Source organism: Panulirus ornatus, chromosome 1 (assembly GCF_036320965.1).
Source record: "Panulirus ornatus isolate Po-2019 chromosome 1, ASM3632096v1, whole genome shotgun sequence".
NCBI lineage: Eukaryota > Metazoa > Arthropoda > Malacostraca > Decapoda > Palinuridae > Panulirus > Panulirus ornatus.
The window spans coordinates 68,705,493-68,714,687 of NC_092224.1; the positions used below are offsets into that span (position 1 = coordinate 68,705,493).

The 9,195-nt window shown below is 43.1% G+C and overlaps 1 protein-coding gene across 1 annotated transcript in view; it reads right to left on the reverse strand.

The window, feature by feature from the left end:
- mib2 (mind bomb 2) overlaps positions 1–7,326 on the reverse strand; it is a 330,213-nt gene extending 322,887 nt beyond the window's left edge. The window contains exon 1 of the mRNA XM_071663617.1: positions 7,176–7,326. The gene's annotated coding sequence lies outside the window, so the exon portion shown is untranslated. The remainder of the gene's footprint in view (positions 1–7,175) is intronic.
- Positions 7,327–9,195: the final 1,869 nt, after the last annotated feature.

The window sequence follows — 9,195 nt, forward strand, 5'->3', positions numbered from 1 at the left end:
TCAGAGCGTTATCATAGACTGTCATGAAAAACTAGGTCCTGAGCGCCATTATAAAGACTGTCACGACAAACTATGTCACAATTAACAGAGAGCCATTATAAAGACCGTCAGGGTAAACTAAGTCACTGATTAACAAGAAGTGCGCCATTATGTAGACTGTGCCATGGCGCATCATATAAAGTGCTATGATATACAGAGAGCGCCGTGCGATACAATGACAGCATACCATGATAAATCTTAACATGGTATACATAGAGCGCTATGATAAAAGTCCCGATCAAGTGTACCGGAATGGAGAACGGTGTGCTATGACCACCAGGTAGGATGTCATAACGAAAGGGCGCAAAATATAAGGACAGGGCGCCATTAAACAGGCTAGGATGTTACAGGAGCAACATGGCATTGATAAACAGCCAATGCAATGCAATAAAAAGGCCAATATGCTCAGGCGAATGAGGCCAGCTGCTGTGATTTAAGGGCACGATACTGACAAGAAAAGAGCAAGGCGCTCAGATAAGCAAGCATGGAGCCATGATAAATGGGGAAGACGCTACGATAAAAGCTAAAGGTGCTCTGATAAATGGGCAGCGTGCTGTGAAGAACGCATTGTGATAATGTAAATAAATGGCAGTGCTGTAATAAAGGGTAATGCTCTGATATAACACAGTGATCTTATAAAGGGCAGGTGCTATGATAAAGAACAAAGTTATATTTTGGAAGGGCGGGATGCTGTGATCACGGACTCTGTGGTTATATAAGGGTGCCAATTACAAGGGGCAGAGCTATGTTATAAAACGGCGAAGCGCAAAGAAAAAGGGCAAAGTGATGCTAGCAGATGGTAGGGTACTATGATAAAGGGGAGACCGATGATATATATATATATATATATATATATATATATATATATATATATATATATATATATATATATATAGTCCTATAATTAAGGTGAGTGATAATATATAATAATATATAATATATAATAATATAGCTTGGGAGGGAGCGGGGGGCTGGAAATCCTCCCCTCTCATTTTTTTTAATTTTCCAAAAGAAGGAACAGAGTGGGGCCAGGTGAGGATATTCCAAAAAAGGCCCAGTCCTCTGTTCTTAATGCTACCTCGCTAACGCGGGAAATGGCGAATAGTTTAAAAGAAAAAAGAAAGATAATATATAATAGCAAGATGGTACGATAAAGTTGTGATATAAGACAAGGTGTGCTGTAATAAAGGGCACAACGATGTAAAAGGGCAGAATTCTAATACCACGGACACACTGATGTTCAGGACGGGCTGGAGTCTATGATACAGGCCGCAGCCATGTTACAATAAGGTAGGGTGCTATATGACAGAAGGAAGAGTCATGCTATAACAGAGTAGGCGCCAGCCATATAAAGGGCGGAGTGGTTATATAAAAGGGTAGATGCCACAATAAAGGCCAGTGGTTATAAAAGGTCGGAGTGGTTATAAAAAGGGCAGGGTGGTTATAAAAGGCCAGTGGTTATAAAATGGGCAGAGTGGTTATAAAAGGACTGCCATAATAAAGGCCAGTGGTTATAAGAGGGCAGAGTGGGTATAAAAGGGCAGAGGTTATAAAAGGGCAGAGTGGTGTTATAAAACACAAGTGGACGTGACTAAGGGTAGCCAAGCTGATGTGATATAACGGGCTTGGACCAGTATTGTGATAAAAAGAAAATGTAATGTGACACAGGGATAAGACACTTTGAGAGAAAAGTCTCGGGTGCTTTGTTAAAAGGGTTAACTTGTAGTCTTCGGGGGCCGACACCCCCCCTCCCCCCGGGGCCCGGCTTAGGCTGCTGAGTAGGGTCGTTGTTCGACCAAGATGGTGGGCCCAGGCCGCGGACCACAGGCCACCACTGCTTGTCTGGTCTGAAACATTTAATGAATACCAGCTTGGAGCTTTCTTGAGCTTCTCTCTACTGTGAATCCCACACTGTTTCTGAAGGTTGCAAGGATATTAAGTTTAAGCAGCCCCGGGGCCCTGGGTGTTTAAGGTGTTTTTCCTTTTGTATCATAACGCTCTTTTCGACCTTAGAGGTACAATATCACAGCGTCCCATGGCATTAAGGGACTTATTTCCCAGTGCAGGTTGGACACAATGCCCCTCTCTGCGCTCCAGCGAGTACGTACAGCCGCAGTGTTGTCAACCGTTCCCAGTAGTTTACTCTATCACGTCATTACGGCTCGTGATAGATCTCCGAACACTTTCTCATCTCACTCCACTTTCGCCCGCCAAGTAGGGCGATGACGGCAAACTGCAGTATTCTCCTCGTGAAAGCATTTAACGCCTTAAAAAGAGGATCATCACTGATTTATCCCTTACCTGATTTGAAAACCCGAAGGCGCCATACTACTTTTTTTTCGGCTGAGGCAACTCTGGCCATCTTATGTCCGCTGATGGCAATGTCGTCAGAAATCCTCACGCCAGAGGTCTTTCCTAATGTTCAAAGGTGATATGACAGTGTCTGTAGTGCACTGCTCCAGATAATAATATGATGAAAGGCTAGGGAGATGTGTTAAGGAAGTTAATGTTGTGGTAAAAGGCTAGGCTGCTGTGTTAAAAGGCTAGGGTGCTGCGTTAAAGTTATAATGCTGTGATAAAAGGCTATCTTACATGGATACTGCCATATAAATAGGCTGAGGTGTACTGTTCAAAATGTTGACGCCATGACAAAAAGCTAGGTGCTATGTTAAAATGATAATGCTGAGATAAAAGGCAAGGGTACTGTGTTAAGAAGGGTACTGTCGTGGCAGCTGGTGCAGGGCTGTGAGGAATCGGACGGCGCGCTGCGATAAAGTGATCGGTGCGCTGGTATCAAACAAGGAAAAATGTGGTTCTATCCCTCTGAGCATGACGGTACAAGCGTTGATTACGACGGTGCGGCTGTTGAGCACAACAGGACGTCCCTTGAGTACGAAGGTACGTCCAATGAACACGACGGTATGACCCTTAAGTACGAGAGTATGACCCTTGCGTACGCCGGTATGACCATTGAGTACAAAAGGATGACCCTTGAATACGAGAGTATGACCCTTGAGTACGGCAATATGACCCTTGAGTACACGGCAGTATGAACCTTGTGTAGGAGAGTATGACACTTGAGTACACGACAGTATGACCCTTGAGTACACGGCAGTACAAACCTTGTGTACGAGAGTATGACCCTTGAGTACACGGCAGTATGACCTTTGAGTACACGGCAGTACAAACCGTGTGTACGAGAGTATGACCCTTAAGTACACGGCAGTATGACCCTTGAATACGACGGTGCGATCGTCGAATACGACGGTACGACTCTTGAGCACAATGTGAACCCCCCTTCCCTTAAGTTCAGTGGTATTACGACCTTTGCACAAGAGAGTACGACCCATACGTAAAACGGTGCGATGGCCAAACCCCCGTTGAGTAACAGGGTACGTTCCTTCAATCAAGGTAAAGTCAAGGCAAACAGTAAAGTAAATCGCTGTACTACTACAATGGTTAAAATAAAGAGCATCAGCGACATAATAATGTACAGTTTCGGCACGGTAGCTACAGCGCCTTTCATTCTCCAGTCGTGTTGATTTCGACATCCGTGCCAGACGTATAAGTGTGATCTCATAAAGTGAAGGGTGACCAGATAAAAGGAAAAAAGTTAGGGTGATATATGCGTGCAGGGTGACGTCACTGGTGGTAAGATGATATAAATATGTAGTGTGACGCGACACCAAAGGTTAGTGATATAAAAAATAAGAGCAGGGTGACGTGACTGAAGTGGTATGGCGATACAAAGGTGCAGGGTGACGTGACTGAAGTGGTATGGCGATACAAAGGTGCAGGTTGACGTGACTGAAGTTGCATGGTGATACAAAGGTGCAGGGTGACGTAACTGAAGTGGTATGGTGATACAAAGGTGCAGGGTGACGTAACTGCAGTAGTATGGTGATACAAAGGTGCAGGTTGACGTGACTGAAGCGGTATGGTGATACAAATGTGCAGGGTGACGTGACTGAAGTTGTATGGTGATACAAAGGTGAAGGGTGACATAACTGAAGTGGTATGGTGATGCAAAGGTGCACGGTGACGTAACTGAAGTGGTATGGTGATACAAAGGTGCACGGTGACGTAACTAAAGTGGTATGGTGATACAAAGGTGCAGGTTGACGTGACTGGTTGTACGGTGATACAAAGGTGCAGGGGTGACGTGACTTAAGTGGTATGGTGATACAAAGGTGCAGGTTGACGTGACTGAAGTGGTATGGTGATACAAAGGTGCAGGTTGACATGACTGACGTTGTATGGTGATACAAAGGTGCAGGGTGACGTGACTGAAGTAGTATGGCCATATAAAGGTGCAGGGTGACGTGACTGAAGTGGTATGGTGACGTGACTGAAATGGTAAGGTGATACAAAAGTGCAGGGTGACGTGACTGAAGTGGTAAGGTGACGTGGCTGAAGTGGTAAGGCGATCTGATGAAAAGCAAGAGCAGCATATCGAGATGAAAATGCAAGGAGACATGGTAATGGATCAGGGCTTCAGAGAAAGCAATATACATCAGTGTTTAGCAGGCTGAAGACACACAATCACACCGTGATCAAACGGAAGGTCAAAACGTACCAATGACAAGAAGAATAGAGCAATGCGTCGAAGAACACCGAGCGTGTTGTAATAAAAACTATGGTTATATGACAACGTCAGAGCTGCGTGATAAAACGAGCAGGGAAGTGTGATAAAAGGGTAGGATGCTGTCATTTAAGGCCAGAATACTGCCCTAAAAGTCTAGGATGCCGTTATTAAAGGCCAAAATACTATGAAAGGCTATGATGCTGTTATAAGTGGGCAGGATGCTGTCCAAAAAGGGTATAATACTGCCATGAAAGGGAAGGATGGTCTGAGAAAAGGATGAGACGATATCAAAGGGTAGGGTACTGTCATTAAGTGCAAGCTGCTGTGATAATAAGGGCAGGATGTCAAAAAGGGGCAGAATGCTGTCAAAAAGTGTTGGTAAATGTCGTAAAATGTCAGACGGTATCATAAAATGGTAGGATACTATAATAAAAAGAGTAAGATGCTGTTAAGAAATGTTGAGTGCTGTCATAAATGGGCAGGATGGTCATAAAAGGGTAGGATGCTTTCACAAAAGGGCAGAAAACTGTTAGGAAAGTGTGGGATGCTGTCATAAACGGAAGAGATGCCATCATAAAGGGGTTGAAGTCTGTCAAAATGGCAGGATAATATATTAAAAGGGGTAGGACGCTGTCTCAGAAGGGCAGGATGCTGTTACAAAAGGGGTTGCATGCTGTTGTTGGATGCTATCATAAAAGGGATTGTTGTTGTCATAAAGAGATAGAACGCAGTTATATATGGAAAATCGTGTCATCAAAAGGCAAGATGTCAAAAATGGGTAGGATGCTGTCATTTAAAGGGCTGGATGATGTCATAAAAGGATTGGATGATCATAAAGGTTTCATTCTGTCCTGAAAGGGCAAAAGACTGTCAAGAAAGGATAGGATGCAATCATTATAGGAAAGGATGCTGTCAGAGGGTTGAATGCTAACGTAACAGGGTCGATGCTACCAAAAAGGGGCAAGATGGGGTCATTACAGAATAGGATGCTATCACAAAGGGGCAGGACAGTCACAAGAGGACAGGATAGTGTCATAAAAGAGTAGGATACTGCCAAAGAACGGCTGACTGCTCTCATAAATTGACAGAACGCTGTTTAAAAGGGGCAGGATGCTGTCAAAAAGGGGTAAGATGCTACATAAAAGAATTAGATGCTCTTATGAAAGAGGGAAGGATGCTGTCAAGTGGGCAGAATGTTATCATGAAGAATAAAGATGGAGCCATAAACAGGAACGATGGTCACAAAATGGTAGGGTGCCGTCATAAAGGACAAAACGTTGTCATGAAAGGGCAGAAGGATAAAAAGGGCTGGATGCTCGGCATAAAAAGAGTAGGATGCTGTCATGAAAGGTTAGGGTGACGTATTAACAGAATAGGGTAGCAGGATAAAAGGCCCGTGTGTGGAGGAAAAAAAGAGTATGAAGCTAAGAAAAAGGTTGGTCATGAAAGGGTGGCTGCTGCACCTTGCTGGAGGGTGCAATGGAAAATACCAACAGGGTACATCCAAGCATGTACAGGGTCCCCATCCAATTTGTGTCTTGTGTCTCTTGTTTCCCATTCTCAGTCCATGATAACATTACGAACGATATATTCAACCTGAAATGACGTATGTAATTAGCAACAACACTACAATTAATCTAACCTGGCAAAACGAGGAAGATTCTGTAAGATCAACCAATCACTGGCATTTTCCTCGTTAACATTATCAATTAACATTATTATCAAGTCCGCAAGGAAGACAAAAGCCTTCCCCCTCCCCTCCCCCCTCCCTGGAAATGGATTAAGTTTCTACAGCAAATGTTGTTTTCAAGCATAAATGAAAGAAATGCAGACACTAAGATATATTGTGACCAGCCAGTAACACTAAGAAACTTGGTCATGATGGCTGGGGTAACATTACTTAACAAAATTATCCCCATATAGCAATATAATGCAACAATTTGATGTCCACAAAAATTATGAAACATCACACCCTCTTGGATGACTGCAACATCCGAGAGTGTACTTTTTGTCCTTTAATCATGAAATTCAATCCTCAATTAATAAAATGGTATGATGCTACACCATCGTAAAGCTAACATGATACATGTCGAGTGTCGACTAAGCGCTCCTCATGCTGCCAATACACTTGTTCCAATACCACTCAGACACTGACTTAGGACGTCAAAACGTCTAATGCAACGAGTCTTATCTAAAATACATAAATCTAAGTACATATTTCTTAATATTTAGAGCAAATCTGTCAATGTTAAAAGTAAACCTAAACATCTTCAGTGAGACAAGGTTGTCACGAAGTTCAAACGAATGCCCTGCTCTGTGGCGTCCCACCCCCTCGTCAGAAAGTGGAGTTAGCATTTCTAACGGTTGAACAAGAAACATCTGTTAGTTGAACAGGTTCTGAAATGATTCTCAGTGACGATCAGTAAGCTGTGTATTCAAAGAGACGGTCATCGCCTTGCCTTGGCGTACAGAAATGCCATCTGCCAGTTTTTCACCTGATATTCTAAGAGATTTCATGGGAAATTATCAAATTCTAATCTTGTAATCCTACCTTAACTGACTAGTGACCTCCTTGGCAACGTTCCGAAGGACTATCTTGATACACTGGATTCGTAAATCCAAAAAGCAAGTGAAAATGCCCTGAGGACACTGAACATACTCCTTCCCTCCCTCACTGCTGTTTGTAAACTGAGCGAGGTACCCGCCGGGCTGCCATCTGTTGGCAGTTTCTGGCAACTCGACACTGACGTAGGTAGCCAAGCGCTCACCACAACGCAAGTAGTTACTTGATCTTGCTTTACCATAATAGGAATTATACATGACTCAAAGCTTACATATCTTCTGTGGGTTTATAGAATACTTTGAAGATACTGTGTATCACCACAGCTATAAAGTTATGTGGTAAATGTTCTGCCCCTTACATCTTCAATGCGCGTAATTACGTACATCACAGAACTTCAAAATCATATCCTTTTAACTTAACAGAGTTTCACTTTGTGCCACCTTTTCATTTTAATAATGACCTTGAATAACAGTTTCTTTATCTTACGGCATAAAGGGCAACCTTCAACATACAGTTTGTACAGCAGAAAACTCCCATATGTAACTCAAATCTGCAGGAAAACACAGCTGAGTATTCGTGCACCTATGCTCTAAGTGTTGCAATTACTGTCAGACTCGCTATTTTTTTCTATTTTACTTAAAAACTATTTTTTGATTCATCTTATTTGCGTTGGAGGCTCCAGTCACGGACAAAAGTCCACATCAAGGTCAGGACTTAAATGATATATGGAGAGGATTATGTAAGGGTAAAAAAGAGACAGGAAAGTATTTACGAATTTTTGGAAGTGAAAAACCTGTCCTTTAAAATGTGCCAGGTCATTGTTACCGGGAGAGACATGAGATGGTACAGAATTCCAAAGCTTCGAGGTGTAGGAAAAGTTATCAAAACGGCCACTCTCGAATTGTCACCTGCCACACAGTAATCATGTGACACAGCAACTTGCCGAGTACTGCGTGGTCTTGCTAGTGATGGGGGGACACAAGCAGCCAGCTCTCGAGAGCAAAAATGAAAGCAATACCTGGAAAGTGAACCAACATTGCCGCCTAGGGCACGAGGGTCAAGCTATAGCCTAACAGATTTCGACTTAACTCTGTTAAATAAGGATGCAGATCTAGAACCTACGGGTATGTGGGAGAAATACTCCATTACAAGGATGGATTAATCCTTCGTATAAACAGAGCAACTGTTCTGAACAGAAGAAATTTCAATAACTGCGCAGGATTCCCAGTTTCTTAAAGGTAGACTTAGCTATTTCCGTAATGTAAGGTTCACAAGATAGAGTGGATGTTACAGTAATACCAAGTATGTTGGTTGAGTCAAGACGCTGAATTACAGAACCGTGAGACAAAAGAGGAAAGTTGTACGTCATTTCCGATAGTATGAAGGGTAGAAACTGGGTCTTGAAGGCTAATTACACTTAACCAGACTTCGTCTACCCCTCTGAGATATCCTGCCCAAGTCTGAGTTCACTGAGGAAGCTGTGTCAAGACGAGATACAGATCCAGTGAGAGGAGAAGGAGAAGAACTGAAGGATGTTCTGGTTTTTAAGTAGAAACGGAACAGATGAGTAAGCAAAAGTGCAAGTTCAGAGGCACACTCATTACACGGTGATGGGTGCTATCTGGACCGTAAGCCAAGCTTGTGTCCAGAGAGAGAAGTTCCAAAAAAGTCTACAGGAAGTGGCACATGATAAGTAAGAGGAGCATCAGGGGGTGAAGGAATGTTAGTTATCCAAGGTGGAGTTAGAGGAGAAACGGGAACCAGAGTTGCTTTGTCTACGAGAGAGTCAGCTACATTACCGTCAGAACGGAAAAGTGAAGGAAAGGTAGAACGACACGACTTGTTAGCGATACCTTTACCTAAAGACCAGGAACACCTATCAGTGGATGACAAAGAGGGGTTATTGCACTTCCTTTGTATAAAGGAACGCTTTGTCTCACGGATAACGTTGCTTACAATGATCACGGCCAGTTATAAAAGCTGACTGGGAGTCGGAGGAAGAAAAGTT